This window comes from Spea bombifrons, chromosome 5, assembly GCF_027358695.1.
Source record: "Spea bombifrons isolate aSpeBom1 chromosome 5, aSpeBom1.2.pri, whole genome shotgun sequence".
Lineage (NCBI taxonomy): Eukaryota > Metazoa > Chordata > Amphibia > Anura > Pelobatidae > Spea > Spea bombifrons.
In genome coordinates this window covers 74,906,485-74,922,925 of record NC_071091.1, presented here as the reverse complement: position 1 = coordinate 74,922,925, position 16,441 = coordinate 74,906,485, and the positions used below count along the sequence as shown (strand labels likewise).

General features: G+C 40.7%; 1 protein-coding gene across 3 annotated transcripts in view; it reads left to right on the top strand.

Moving 5' to 3' along the window:
- The window catches only part of GNAL (G protein subunit alpha L), a 111,099-nt gene that overhangs the window by 86,260 nt on the left and 8,398 nt on the right, over nucleotides 1-16,441 (top strand). The gene's annotated exons all lie outside the window — the stretch shown is intronic.

Sequence of the window (16,441 nt, the reverse complement as noted above, 5' to 3'; positions counted from 1 at the left end):
TTACAAAGGGCCAGCATTGGCAGGTTGCTTCAACAAGAATAGCTGAGCTGACCCTGCATAATGCATAATTTAATGTGTAATGCAGCTTTGGAGAGCTCTCACTGGTTTAACTATACATTACACTATACAGGGTCATCCAGACATCATGGGGATGGACCTTCGCAATGTATAGGAGCTGAAACACAACTCTCCTGCAAAACTCTCCTGCAAAGCCTCCTGTGAATCCTTTATTATTATTACTAGCATACTAAATAAACCCAAAGAAAAAAATGATGGCTCAAAAGAAATAGCCTGTGTTATCTTTGTGGTAGACTTCTATGTATGTTTTTTTTAAAAGAAACATTGCACATTAAAAATTGCCCGGGACAAAAATCAGTGCTTGGTCAAACATTCCTTGCATCATGCTGAGACTTCATATGGAACAGCACGGTATATTCTGTGGTGCACACAAGTCCCAAACTTGAACCAATCCGCAATGATCATCAGCTTAACAATAGGCGAGCAATAACGAGTTATGCAGGTCCTGGAAAAAGCAAGTTATCATCATTAATGTTCTCCATGGTTTACACATAAGGTGTGTTGTTTTTTTTTTTTTTAAACATTTGTAATAAGTTATATTTTGTTTAAATATGTTATCACATTGGTTTAAAAAAAAAACATAAAATATACATTGAAGGAAAAAATTATTGCTAATTTTGTATGTTTGCCAGCTGACAAAGACATGATCAGTCTATAATTTTAATGGTAGGTTTATTTGAACAGTGAGAGACAGAATAACAACAAAAAATCCAGAACTCTCTTAAAGGGAGTGCTCCTAATGTCAACTTGTTACCTGTATGAAAGACACCTGTCCACGGAACCAATCAGATTCCAAACTCTCCAACATGGCCAAGACCAAAGAGTTGTCCAATGATGTCAGGGACAAGATTGTAGACCTACACAAGGCTGGAATGGGCTACAAGACCATCGCCAAGTAGCGATGGTGACAACAGTAGGTGTTATTATTCGCAAATGGAAGAAAAACAAAATAACTGTCAATCTCCCACGGGCTGGGGCTCCATGCAAGATCTCACCTCGTGGAGTTTCAATGATCATAAGAGTGGTGAGGAATCAGCCCAGAACTACATGGGAGGATCTTGTTAATGATCTCAAGGCAGCTGGGACCATAGTCTGTAAAGGACTGAAATCCTGCAGGTCCCCCTGCTCAAGAAAGCACATGTACAGCCCGTCTGATGTTTGCCAATGAACATCTGAATGATTCAGATGAGAACTGAGTGAAAGTGTCGTGCTCAGATGAGAACAAAATCGAGCTATTTGGCATCGACTCAACTCGCTGTGTTTGGAGGAGGAGGAAAGCTGCCTGTGAGCCCAAGAACACCATCCCCACCGTCAAACATGGAGGTGGAAACATTATGCTTTGGGGGTGTTTTTCTGCTGAGGGGATAGGGCAACTTCACAGCATCAAAGGGACGATGGATGGGGCCGTGTGCCGTCAAAACTTGTGTGAAAACCTCCTCCCCTCAGCCAGGGCATTGAAAATGGGTTGTGGATGGGTATTCCAGCATGACAATGACCCAAAACACACAGCCAAAGCAACAAAGGAGTGGCTCAAGAAGAAGCACATTAAGGTCCTGGAGCAGCCTAGCCAGTCTCCAGACCTTAATCCCATAGAAAATCTGTGGAGGGAGCTGAAGGTTCGAGTTGCCAAACGTCAGCCTCGAAACCTGACAATGACTTGGAGAGGATCTGCGAAGAGGAGTGGGACAAAATCCCTCCTGAGATGTGTGCAAACCTGGTGCCCAACCACAAGAAACTTCTGACCTCTGATTGCCAACAAGGGTTTTGCCACCAAATACTAAGTCATGTTTTGCAAAGGGGTCAAATACTTGTTTCACTGAGTAAAATGCAATCAATTTATAATGAAATGTGTTCTGGATTTTTTTTGTCATTCTGTCTGTCACTGTTCAAATGAACCTACCATTACAAATAAGTGCTGATTATGTCTTTGTCAGTGGGCAAACATACAAAATCAGCAGAGGATCAAATAATTTTTTCCTTCACTGTAGCCATACCAGGAGCTTCTCAGGGCTTCTCCCACTTCAGCACGCCTGGCTTCATGAAGGAATGGGGCTAGACACACACAGCCGGAGAGTATTTTGTGGGCAAGCGGAGGAAGTCGCAGGATGTAGGCAAAGTGGTCCGGGAATCGTTGCGAACAACAACCGCTCACCCGCCTGGAGAAAGAGGAAAAAAAAAACTACCTAGAGACTCTGGGAAGCAGGGGTTCACCCGGATACTCAGGGCCAACCCAGATTATTCCCAGGTATAATTATAGCATTAGAGAAAATTGGCAAATCTGCTTTACATAATTACTTATTTATACCATTGCACAAATTGTCTGACAGCATCAAAGGGGTTAAGACAAGCAGTCCCCAGAGATAAATATTTGGGTTGTGAAGGTTATCTTTTCAATTGTCTGCAGACAATGAGTCTATTGTCTACACAGGCAGGTAGAGCTTTTTTATATTAGGTGATGGCCAACCTTTGGTCAGTAAAAAAAAAACATTTCCATTTACATTGTGCTTCACTTATCAGGTTTCCTGAACAGTGGGAATTTCCCAAAGCTGCGTTATTATATTTTCATTTTTTCCCCCGCCAATCTGCTATCACCTTTTATTTTTTATTAACATAAGACATTAGAACAAAAACATATAATGATCAATTTTTTGCACTACATAAAGGTTCTGGTAGAAAGTGTGTTATATTATTAGGAATAAATGGCTGCCTCACCGGTTTGGTTGGTTCCCTAAAACTGAGCTTGATGCTAGTTCAGTTGTTAAAGAGGTACTCCCCCCCCTCCAAGTGGTGGTATAGTTGTGTAGTCAGTAGGGAACAGAGTGTTGTGTGCTTTCGTATGTAGTTGTTAGGTGAAGCAGTGTGCTGGGAAACTTACCTAAAGTTTTCCATGAGTGTCCCAGTCAGATGGCCCTCATGTGAAGCTGAGAATAAATCCACATTTTACAGTCTTTATGGCAATACACAGTTTCCATATGGAATGTCCAATGCTATTTATGTATACAATAACATAGTTACACAATTACGTGGCATGCTACATTACATGTGACATAAACTTTACAGTGTCTTGAGCTCCATGAGGCTTCCTGGTCGTGATGACATAGGTTGTAGAGTTCCAGAGGATCATGGGTGGGGGAATAATTGCATGAAACAAACTAACATTAAATAATTATGATTTCTTAAGATAAAGCATTAATTGTGTATGGATGCTTTAATAAAACTAATCTTGGGTATAGTGTTGGAAATTCCCATTTAAGTAGCAGGTTGGCATCTTCAGTATGTAGAGATCAGGCTGTCGGTCAATACTCCATACTGCGATTTTAATGTTGATATTGACTGTTCTGTAAGTGAGTGAGCAGATCTTGGTTTCAAGAACTGTTTTGGACACCAATTAATTTAATGGTGATTATATAATTGTATTATTCGTTTTCCAACCAAAATCCTCTTCTTGTTTTAGACAAAAAGATTACTGTGCAAGCATCAAATATTTTTATGTAAGGGTAAGGCATATGATAGTATGGTTGTTTCCTAAGCTTGGAGCGCTTTAGAAAGAGAGAAGGAAGCCTTGTTTTAAAACTTTATGAATAAACTCACTATAAACTTTATGTAGTTTACGCATGCTATGGTTAACAGACCCTTCAGTCTAGGTGTTTTCTAACATTACTCATTTACATACGGTGATACATTTGTTGAGTGTAGAATGAACCCATCCCTTCAGGAACATAGGTGTCTTGAGGGGCATTTAGACACTTCAGCTTCAACAACTTGCACTTGCATAAGACGTGTTTTACTAATCAGGCTTTTATTAGCATTGCCATAAAGAACTATGTTGGTGTAGTGCTGGTGTAAATAATTTCACCTAAGCATCACATAACTGTTTACAATGGTGACCTACAGGAACAGAAGTTTATTGGAACAAAATCCACTAAAACACATTTTTGTTCAGGGCTACTCTTCATCACTATATAAAAACCTATATTTAGAATAGCAGTCCATTGGACTTTAGATACTGAACACAGTACAACAATTGCTTTGTCGGCCTCAAGAGCTAGACACTTTTTCACCACTCCATAGTCCCTGTTGTAGTGCGACACAACTCACCTGTTTATACATCTTTAAGATTAAAGTACTTAACAAAAATCATTGGGCACTCCTTAATTTGGAAGGTGTTTGGTTTTTTTTATTTTGATTTTTTATCAAATGTCCTTTCTACCATTTTACAGTGTATAATAAGGTTAATTCTGCAGATTTGGGTTTCTGAACATAAGAGTTTCTGTATTGATTTGTATTGTAATCAAACCTTACATCAAAAGGGCAGTATACTTGCCATAGTCCTGGCAAGAACTATTACTTAAGGTTGAAAAATGGGCATCGTAATGGTAGTACAAATACGTCTTTGTATGCAAAGCTTGAAGTAGCTACAAGGAACTTAGTGTGCTGGCTTTATTGCAAAACACCATTCACCGTTCACTGACCTCACGTGGCTTGAAGGCAGTATTTGTCTCCATAGAGGTTGCACCACCAGCCTATAATGTGACCCTCCGTTAACAAATGCTGTTCTGATCATATTTAGTATTTGGAAGCAGAATAAGTTGAAGGTATCAGTCATTCCTTTTCCCTGTGTCTACTATAGTAAAGAGGAAACTTTGTACCTGAGATCCTGTTGTAGTCATGTTCAGTGGGTTCCAAGAGTAACACTTAACTATGCATTCCATAGGTTCTTAATGGCCATAATGTTGACTCTGGTATTCCGTGTTTAAGGTCAAACTATGCCTTGATTGTATAATTTTGTTATGTAAATGTTTTGTCAAAACATGTTCCTTCATTAATAAGTATATTTAACTCGCACGTATACTTCCCAGGTCAACAGATGCCTACAAGATCCAAAACGCTTATTAATTGGAAGGTGTTTTAGTTCTGGCCTCATTTTCCCCATGTTGAAATGACGGACTGGGGATTAAAATTAATCCTGGCCAGCCACCACAAAGTGTACGTGGCAGCATTGCTGCACGTTAAACTACGGGATTGGTTCCACAAGCATTAAAAGTACATGGGAGGTACCTGGCCTACCAGGCATTTTCCTATTGAACCCAAAGGCAGGTCTCGCACTTCTAATTCAACAATGTATTCATATCAGAAACAAGGCTCAACTAAAACATATTGATAATGAATACAAAAGCCTGTTTGTATCAACATGTAGTAGAAAACATGTATCATATCAATGTAAAAAGGTTTTGTTCGAAGAACATTTTTCTTGTAGTGGAGATGCAGCGATTTGACTTGGTTTGCTATGCATTATGGAAGGCCAGCTCCAATAAGCTTCAAGAAAGACCCCAATTTGCCTCACCCCTTCTTGCACAGGCCACACCTATCACATGGTAAACTCCACCCTTCCTCTTCTGGTCCCACTCCTCCTATTTTGGCTCCGGCTTTTCTTTGAACTCCACCTTCTTCCTTTCTGTATATTAAGGGTGGATGTGCGCCATTCAACCATTTTCACTAAGATCAGTCATCCGTATCAACTATGCTAGAAAGATCACATGTGCTTATCATTGATTGGTTGCATCAGCACATGGTCAGGCCATGATGGGAGCATTATGCGTGTAAAATTTTTTTACCCAAACCTGTTTAAATTCCCTCACTGCATCAGCTTCCACCACTTCTGTTGGAGACTTCCATTTATCTACTACCCTCTGAGTAAAGTAGAATTTCCTTCCTTTATATCCCTCTAGTTGTAGACTATGACCTTTTGTTCTAACATAGCTCCTCATTTCAAATAAGCTTGCCTCCTGTACTTTGTGAAATCCCTTTTAAGTATTTAAATGTTTTTATTGCATCCTCCTTTCCTCCAACCTATACATATAGATAATTTAACCTTTCCTGATAAATTCCACTTACCATTTCTGTAGCTCTCCCCTAAACGCTCTCCAATGTGTCCATATCAAAAGGCCTACTCCACCACCAGTTGCCTTTGGTAGATGTTTGTAGTGATTTTAATCTTTTGTAAGCGCCACACACCCACTTCTCAGCCATGGTTAGATGTTCCAGATGTATTATTTTCAGAAAGCTCACATACTTTTTAAGTGTTAAGACCATTGGCTAAACTAGGCCGGTGGAGCTAATGTCTTTTTATCAAAGCGGTGTGGGTTTGCGTTGATATGCTGTGGTAAAGGAAGAGGATGTCATGTAGATATGATGAGTGATTAGCACTAAATATAGCTCTGTATAACTAGCAGAGAAAGCCCTGTTTCATATAAAGAGCCACACAAACACTACTGAATACAAGGAAACGGTTTTAACTCTTTCGTTGCCATAGCCTTAATCATTCATTCTACCGGAACTTCTTGAGAATAAGGCGGATGGACGAAATGGTTGTGTTCTCAGTGAGCAGGCTTCCTTCTGCTGCTAAAAAGCTGGAACGAGTTTTCAAGAAACAAAACATTACTTTTGGATATGTCAACTTGGCTTGTCTCCATGTCCTTAAAGTACTCTCAGCTGACTTTCTTAGTACATGGCGTTATTATAATTATTAAAACAAGAAAAGAAACTATTGTTGTGATGATCACGGGTTTTCCTTTTACATTTCATCCTTGTGTTATTAAAGTATTTTAGAGAATGGGGTTTTATGACTAATAAACCACAAGAGTTTTTGTTGAGGGAATCGCCCTATTGTGTCTGTCACTAGTTATATATCTTAGAACTAAACTACTGTATGACTGAGAACCAATATTTCAATGTATTTTTATGCACGTGTGTAACCTGGTTTTATTTCATTTTATTGCAATAAATGTATTTTACCTGCAGACCACCTGTCATTGTTATCAGTCATGCCATGTTTTGGGTGGCTTTCCCTGCTCAGGAGCCACACTGAGTTTATTCTTTCCTCCATAGACATTCGTTAGTCAGAGTGTCTGACTGGGTGGTTATGGCTGAGCCTTGCTGTTGTTTACCACATGCTGTATGATAAGAACACATAGGAGTATTGAATATACAGCTGCCTGAAAACATACCGTATTTGCTCGATTATAAGACGAGGTTTTTTCCAGAGCAAATGCTCTGAAAAATACCCCTCGTCTTATAATCGGGGTCGTCTTCTAATCAGACCCCAAAAAAATGCTGGCGCCATGCTGCTTACCGGTCGCGAGCAGCGTCTCTTCTGTTAGAAGCAGGGCAGGAAGCTTGCAGCGTCCTCACAGAACTCTATCTCCCCCCTCCCTCCTCTGAGGGCGGGGCCAGAGAAGTTGCTACAGCCGGTCCCCTGCAGAAGTCTGCGAGTGGGAGATCTGCAGTTCAGGTGAGGGGGTGGGGGAGGGTTTTTGAGTATGTGTGAAGTGTGTGTGATTAAGGGAATGAATGAGTATTTAAATGTTTGTGAATGAGTGTGAGTGTGTGTGTGATAGCATGGATGTGTAAGGGGGGTGGGGGTTGTAGCATGGCATATGGAGGCTGTAATCCCACTGCTATCATCCCCAGGTTCCAGCATGTACTGGCTGCCTTGGCTTGATAGGAGTGTGATTGCTGTTAGCAGTTTGATATATATATATATATATATATCAAACTGCTAACAGCAATCACACTCCTATCAAGCCAAGGCAGCCAGTACGTGCTGGGTTAAAAGGCATATCATGGGGCTGAGTGGCATATAGGGGGTTAAAATGCATTTCTGGACCTCCAGAAATGCATTTTAACCCCCTATATGCCACTCAGCCCCATGATATGCCTATATACCTCCAGAAATGCTTTATACCCCCCTATATGCCACTCAGCCCCATGATATGCCTTTTAACCCCCTATATGCCAGAGTGGCATACAGGGGTATAAGGCATATCATGGGGCAGAGTGGCAAATAGGGGGGTATAAAGCATTTCTGGGGGCAGAGTGGCATAACTGGGGGGGGCAGGTTGGCAAATAAAAGGAAATTTAAAAAATATATTTTTCTCAATCATAGCTTTTATTAAACATGAAAATAATTTACATTAATTAATATTTACTGGTAAAACTTTTTCCCTATAGGGTAGTCTTATATTCAGGCTTTTTGTTTTTTTCCTAAATTAATATTTTGATTTTGGGGGGTCGTCTTATAATCGGGGTCGTCTTATAATCGAGCAAATACGGTAATTTGAGACAAAAAACAGTAATGTAAAACGGTCTACTTTTGTCTGATTGCACCATTTATTATACCTGTTTTCTTTTGAGTCCACCTCTTTCATTCAGTGAGTTCTTTTCCCTTACATGCCCCACTTTTCTCCCCTCTATGTCCCAGGACAAGCTTATACAGAAGTAATTGTAGACACAAAGACCCAGTTATGGATGCAATGGAAAATGTGTAATAACCCCGAGCCTTTAGTTACATTTTTATGTCCCACTTCAAACATCAAAACTAATAAATCTTGTATGATTTTAAGTAGAAATATTTGAATTTGTGAACCTCTATATTGTAACAACAATAGTTTAATAAAAATGAGAAACTGGGTGGTCACTGACATCTTCCTTATTTTGTTTACCTTACTTCTGTTCAAGTAAAATAAATCATAAAATGTGTTTCTACCATCCCGCCTAAAAAAAACAAAAAAAAACATTTTGTCATCAGGCTGATGAAAATCCTTGGAAATGTCTTCAAAATTTGGTATTACATTATTGCACTATTTAAGGAATATTTTTTGTATTCCATTTTTTACACATTAAATGTGTGAAGTGATACAATTCCTTAAGATCCCCTTTATAATACTGGAACACACACATATGAGATCACATTTCATTGTTTCTACCAATAGGCTCTGTCCCACTATTATAAAAAGGGCAATGCCAAAATTCCCAATAACATTAACATTGACACACATTAGGCCATACTGGTACAGAAGGAGAATAGGACCCTGCCCCTGTTAGCTTACAATTTGTAATGCAAGCCTGGTAGTTCCAGCAACATGATTTGCATGAAATGTCTGGCTTGTAAGGAGAGCTTAATTGTGTGATATGAAAAAAAAATACTGTATTTTTCCCATGTTGTATTGGGAAGCTAGCCGTTTGGCCAAAAAAATCTCCCTTGAGTAGTCGCTGTGTGTACATGACTTGTGATACACCCTTCTTTTCTGTGCAGCCAAAGTCAAACCAGCCAAGGTTATTAAGTTTGGTTTCTTAATGTAAAATTAATATTGAGATGATTCCTGTGGACTTACATAATCACTAGCCAGTATACCCATCATTAAAGTCACAGTAAGTGTCCCACCCTAGTGAGATCCAGGTTGCCAATCCATTGGTTTACCAAACACCACTCTGTTTCTCTGATGTCAGCATGAATGTAGACTATATGGCCAAAAGTGTGTGGACACCCCTCCTGATCACTTCCTTTAATAGTTTCAGCCGCACCCATTGCTAACAGGTGTATAAAATACAGCACATAGACAGCCATCTCCATAGATAAATATTGGCAGTAGAATGGCTCACACTGAAGACCTCAGTGGTCACCTTTGTCACAATTCAGTTTGTGAAATGTCTGCCCCAGTCCACTGTTGTTGCTATTATTGTGAAGTGGAAGCATCTAGGAGTAACAACAGCTCAGCCACAAAGCGGTAGACTACGCACACTTGCAGAGCGGGGCTGCTAAGTGCAAAGCACGCACAAATCGCCTGTCCTCTGGCATCACTTAGTACAGAGATCCAAACTGCCTCTGGAAGTAACATTAGCACAAACACTGTGTGTTGGGCTGAGCAGCTGCATACAATCACAGGTCACTATGCCAATGGTTGACGAGCGGTGTAAAGTATACCGCCAATGGTTGACGAGTTGTGTAAAGTATACCACCACTGGACTCTGCAGTAGTGGAAAGGTGTGCTCTGGAGCGAAAAATCACACGTCACTATCACGCTTCAGCGTGCAAAGACCTTTGTGGACAAGGCTATGCTTCCAGCTTTATGGGAACAGTTTGGAGAAGACCCTTTTTTGTTCCAGCATGACTCAGCCCCAGTGCATAAAGCAAGGTCCATAAAGTTTGGTGTGGAGGAACACGATTGATCTGAACCTCCCTGGGTTCCCAAAGGGAAATTCCCATTTAAAAAGTGTTAATAGTAAGTATATCAAAGGAAAAGGTCAGTAAGATGCTAGATTGTTTAGGAAGATTTATGATTATGAAGAGAAAAATATATATTAATCCTGCCTTATAGATCCCTCTTAACTTAGAGAACTGTGTCCAGTCTGGAAACCATAGGTTCAGGGAGAAGCATTCCAAGAATGGCCATTAAAATGGTACATGGTCTTACTAACAAAACTTACCAGGAAAGACTTGGAAACATGAAAGGAACACTGTAATGCATGTGATGGTCAACGTATATATTTTTTAGGGTTTATTTTTGTATGCACGTATACATTGCACATACCAGCTACTTGCCTTGTGCGCCCGCCATTCTGTTACAGAGATAGAAATATTTTAGACCAAGCAGTGAAGAAGCTGTAAAGAGCAATTATTTCCTGTGCAGGGGCACACGGAGTACACAGGGTACATCACACTCGGCCACACAAAATAATTGCTCTGCCCCCTACTTTGTACATCTTCTTCACTGCTTGTCACGCTACACACCACCCTTCTGACTCACACACTTTTACACACTCAGTCTCATACATTGTATACTAACACACACACACACAATAGCACTGTACACTGGAACTCCACTAACACGCTCAGTCTAACGCTATATACTGATACCCCGCACACATAGAAACATAGACTATAACGCTGTATTCACACACACACACCTGCTGATTTCAACCCTGTACATGGTCACCCCCAAAACACACACACGCACTGTAACTCTGTACACTCAGCCTCTGCACACTCATTCTAATGCTGACATACATACACACCTATTCATTCTAACACTGTCACCCACTCATTGTATAGATATCATTTTTTTGTGCCTCTGCTGAGACACGTACGCTACACCCAGCTACCTACTGTACACACGGCCCTCTTATGAGCTGCCGTGCTTCTAGTTCATTACGTTGCGTGCCTCAGTAGGCACCTGGGCTCTGCGGCACCCCCATCATTCTGGCACCCCTGGTGGCTGCCTGGGCCTCTTGGTACTAAGAGCGGCCCTGGGTGCAAATCACAGAGGGTCCATCTTCATCCGCTGATTATTTTTACCCCTGCAGGTAAACTCAGTATTTTAATATGCATTCAGTGTTCTTAAGGCTGTAAATTGTCCTTTTAAAATGGGCATCAAATAAGGCAGAGGGGAGACAGAAGCTTTATGTGATTAAATAAAGTCCAAGAGAGCAAAAAGGGAAGCAAGAAATAATAGAGGGCAAGGTTTAGATGGAGAGCTGAGGTGTAGTGTGAGGAGAGACTACTGAACAAGCAGTACAGGCGACCGTCACCAAAGAATTCGAGACCGCTAGGGATGTGCAGAAAGTAAGGAATAAGTAAAAAGGGTAGACTAGAGGGGACCGTTGGCCCATTTCTGCTGCTGCGGTCTATGTATCTGCTTGAAATGAGTCCCGCTGCATATGTGTTATTTTCCCTGAATCAGGGAAAGCTAACCGCAATCATATGTCACTCTCCCGCTCGCTCGGAGAGGCTTTTTCCCTGTGCAAGCCTCTCTAAACTGGATGTGGAGCCAAGGCAAACTGCAGCTATTTTTAGAAGCACTGCAGAGCAGAAACTGGCTGAGGGTCACGTGTGTCAGACTGAATCAAAAGCGAGTATCCCAGCAATATGCAGTAAACAAAAGGTCAGTAACAGAAAAGCCAGCCGTGGGTGCCTGCGGAGCCGCCCCTGAAGCAGGCTTTGCTAAACCACACGGCTAAATCTGCTGGTTTTGTGTGTGCAGCTGCCATTGTTAATGAAACAGCACCCCCCACCCTGTATTAAGCAAACATGAAATTGATCTGCAAATTAACCACTTGGGAGCTGGAATGATAAGGAACAGAAGGGGGGGGCGTGATAACCTTAACTCCTTTCTTGCCAGGCAATACAGTGCAAATGTATGTGGAATAAAGCGCATTTAATGCATTAATTAAAGGCACATTCTTCCAACTCTGTGAATTCATTTAGGTTACCGCGCCTTCTGCGTGCCACTTGATATTTAGTAAGTGTTGTATCATTTTAGCCCTGATTAAGCACAGGCTTGCCTTCCACTTGTAATGGACTACAACTCCCATCATCCCAGACAGTTTCTGAGCAGCTCTGATAAAAGTTATTGTCGCAGGGCATCTAGAAGTGGTCTGAAATATCACGGGGCCTGATCAAATAATCTAATTTATCAGACATGGTGTGCATTGTCATTGACTGCCGAGCGAGCCTTTTTGTGTGCCATGTAGTGGTTACTGCCCTGTTGCTGGGTATCCTGTATTCATGCACTCGCCAGTTCTGTATGTAAGCTGGAGGGTGAGGACCTACAAGCACGGGAAGGATAACGCATGACATAGCTTAGCCTCCCCACCTTCTATCAGCTGCTAATGGGTTAAGTCTAGACAAAGACTATTCTCAATCCCTGGCAGGGTGCAAAAAGGCAGGATTATTGCATCAGTGTTTTGCATTGTGATTACTCCAGTGATACTTCAGTGCCCTTGTGAGTTACTCCCTCTCTTCTAATGAGTAAACTGACAAATGGTAAAAAAATAAAAAAAAGAAACCGACTTATAATGATTAACTGTTTACGTGTCATGCAAGTGGGTGAAGTATCATTGCAATATCCCAGATCATATAGAAAGGCTCACCGATGAATTGTTTGGAGCTGCGTTGCGGCGCACTTGTAACACCAAAATACTCTTGTAACGTGTGCTTTTCGAATGCGTCTCTCTAGCATTAAACCGAAACCTAGTCTGGTAGTAAACTCCATACAAAAGACCCCTCTTCTATGCGCATAGAATTTGATGGATCATCTAGTCTGCCCATTTTTCCTTATGTAAGGGATTCAAACCTACATCAGTCCTTGGTCTGGTCCCATAGTGAGGATAGCTATATGTTTATCGCATGCCTGTTCAAATTCCCTCACTGCATTAGCCTCCACCACTTCTGCTAGAAGTCTGTGCTATTTATCTACTACCCTCCCAGTAAAGTAGAACTTCCTTGCATTACCTTTAAGCCTCTGACCCACTAGTTTTTGACTATTACCTCTTGTCCTAATATTTCTCTTCATTTCAAATAGGCTTCCCTCCTGTACCTTACGAAATCCCTTAGTCTTTCTTGATTTTTATCCTGCAAGCCACTTACCATATCATTAGCCCTCCTCTGTTAATATCCTTCTGCAGATGGGGTCTCCAGAACTGTACACAATACTCTAGCTGAGCTCTGACCAGATATCTATCAAGTGTCAGAACCACCTCTCTCTTCCCGCTACTAATGCCTCTCGCTATACAACCCAGCACTCTGCTTGCTTTCTCTGCTTGCCTTATTGAATTGTCTGCTTACCTTTAAGTCTTCAGAAATATTCTGCTTTGGGTGTTTTTTTACTTGGCTGATCTGGGCTTTTAGTGGTCAGTTAAAATGTGTACATTCACGCTTATTTTATTTTATTCTGTATGGAGGGGCATAATTTAATATTGCAGATCAGCATATGAAGAAGAGGAGCATTGATTATTGTTATTAAAATGAAATATACTTATATTCATCTAATACGTCTACATAAAATAGTGAAGACTAAGTTTTTCTATATGATCTATAACCTGTTCAAAAGTGGGGGGGGGGCATAAAGCATGGGAGTGTATTCATTAAAGGTGGCAATGGTAAGAATTCCATGGGAGTAGCAGCAAGTTGCAGCATTCATCTACAGTCTTAAAGGGTCAATGTGGTCCTCTGTGCTGAACGCATGGCCATCATATGGCATAATATCCTTACTCAGAAGGACAGGCGAGGGAAGAGATGCTATGGAGACTATTGTGGCTGGTGTTAAATGGGTTGGTTACAAGGGAGAGCTTACACGTATTTATATGTAATCCCCCCCCCCAGTTGTAGTGGTGCTGGTAATGCGGCACAGAAGCTGCCATCCTATGCCTAGGCCAGAATACATTGCTGGATGTACACATATAAATCCTAAATGGTTTTCCAGGCGCCTTTGATTAATCGTATGTATTAGAGACGTGTACTGAAAATAACTTGATTTGTGTAAATACTACAAATTTGTTCGTTAAATTTTAAAACTCTAAATGTGAATTTAGGGTTTTTTTGAAAGCTGCCCGTCGGAATTAAGACTGACGCGTCTGTTATAATGGATCCCCCAAATGATTCTGAATCCTTGGCTTGCAGTCCCTTGGAAGCATGGCAGCACCCCTATTAGATCTTAACATAGTCACCTGGAAAAAAAATCTGTTCACCAAGAGTGAATAGTCCAGTGACTCATTTTTTAAAAACTTTTTAATTACAGGTTTTTACCTTCTATGCGCCTGTTAGAACTCTCTGTATGTCATAGAAGTTACCCAAGAAATGAAGGGTCTCCATACGTAGACGCCAGTGTCGGTGACAAGTGTTGCAGAAGTCATTGGTGCCAGTGGAATATTTGCTGAAATATCCACCACAAAGCCTATATTTGCCTACGCCTGGTGTTTAAATAGACACTCCAATCCCCTGAAAAAACTTTAATGTTCATCGGCAACCCACATAGCTGTCTGTATTGTGTTAATATTTTGTGACACAAGATCTATTGGGTTTAACAAAAAAAATAAAAATTCATGGCTTCAAACTACTGGTTTATACCATCTACTGTGTTCAATGGGTAGAATTCATTTTAAAAACAAAAGGTATTTTTAGGAGTTTTTTTTTTCTTTTTAATTTTTATTCGGTGTAATGGATTCCTTATAGAGTGATTTCAGGTTTAAGGATGTGCTAACAGCTGTCATGCGAGAAAACAGGAAGTGCCCATGGCTCATGATAGATGATTGCCTTTTATCATGTGCTGGCACATTTATAGTGTTAATCACTGATCTGGTGCAGGATAACACACGATGGTCCGATGGTCCCGGGCTCATGTCAGTGACTTATCTGAGGTGCGATCCTCAGTGTAACGCGTGCGTTTTTAAAACATTTTCATTCAAAAATGGAGCACTGTGCAAGAATGGTTCTGTTAAGGGCACGGTAGTGTGTAACATACAACGTATATGATGAATGAGTAGTGAATTGTTTTATTATATATCGGTCTATGTCTCAGAGTTCCACAGTACGTCATAGAACAGCATAAACTCCCATTGCTGCCTATCTGCGTATGCATAAATCAAAAAGTAGAAGTTCTCTAGGATCACTGAAAGGCTATTGGATGTCTAGGTGATTAGTAAATGGTAGTTTAGAAGCTCTGAATTGTTTTGACTGAATGATAAATTGATTCTTGGCGAATACGCATGCCATTGCAGATACCTGGGGAGGCTCTGAACATTTCTTCTCATTTGTTACGTTTGTGCACGCCTGAAAACAAGGGAGCTAAGGGGTTAATCGTAAAAAAAAACACCTTATAGCGTAATACAGGCATCTTTTTTAATTGTGATATGCTCCTAATGCAGGCCAGATTTATCCAAACTTTTAGTTTTTTTTCTAAAAAGTAAAAAACAAAAGTGTTAGGTTTTTATCTAGAAGTACCTGGCAGCGGTTGTCAATACGGACGTGGCGTATACAAATGTAGACCGTATTTCATACAAATATATATATGATATAATAAAGCCTGGTACCGACCAACGTCAACACCCGTGTATATTTTGGGTTGGCGGTAGTAACCCATTCTAGGCGTGTAAAACATGGGAGAAGAATGATTAGTAACTCCTGAATGAATGTACTTCCTAATTACCAGGGATGTATATATTTTATATTTAATTTATCCCGCTTTTGGGAAAACTGGAGTTCCATGTTAGATGTGAAGTGGATGAGGAACCCAGCGAGGTTGGCCTGCTTAGTGTATCTCCCCTATTTATACATGCATGGTGAGATGTAGAGCAGGCACCTGTGTTTGTAATTCTCTGTTTATGAAGTCCACTTTTTTTTTTTTTTGTTGAGGGATATGCATTTCGAAGGTTATTTTTGGAAGGTTTGGCCTTTTGTGTCTGTGTCTGCGCATGTATGCATACATTCATCATTTCCAACCTCGCTCCTAAATCTGCTTTCCATAACTGTCAGCTAGATATCCCGGTCTCTGTAAACTCTGCTGCTCCGAATTTACACAACATGGCAGACCGTGGATATGAATGTTAAAACTTTCAGATTCATCTAGCAGCTGTCTGGGCGAAAATAATTTAGTGTTTATTTTTGGCGAGTAGGAGATTACAAAGAGCCACAGTTTGCTAGGTCTCGGCCGGGGTTAACCCCTTCCGTGACAGAATAAATGAGCAAAAGCATGTTTCTTTTTTCTTCATTCATGGGTTAGCTGTTAGAAATGAATCGCATTTCTATGAC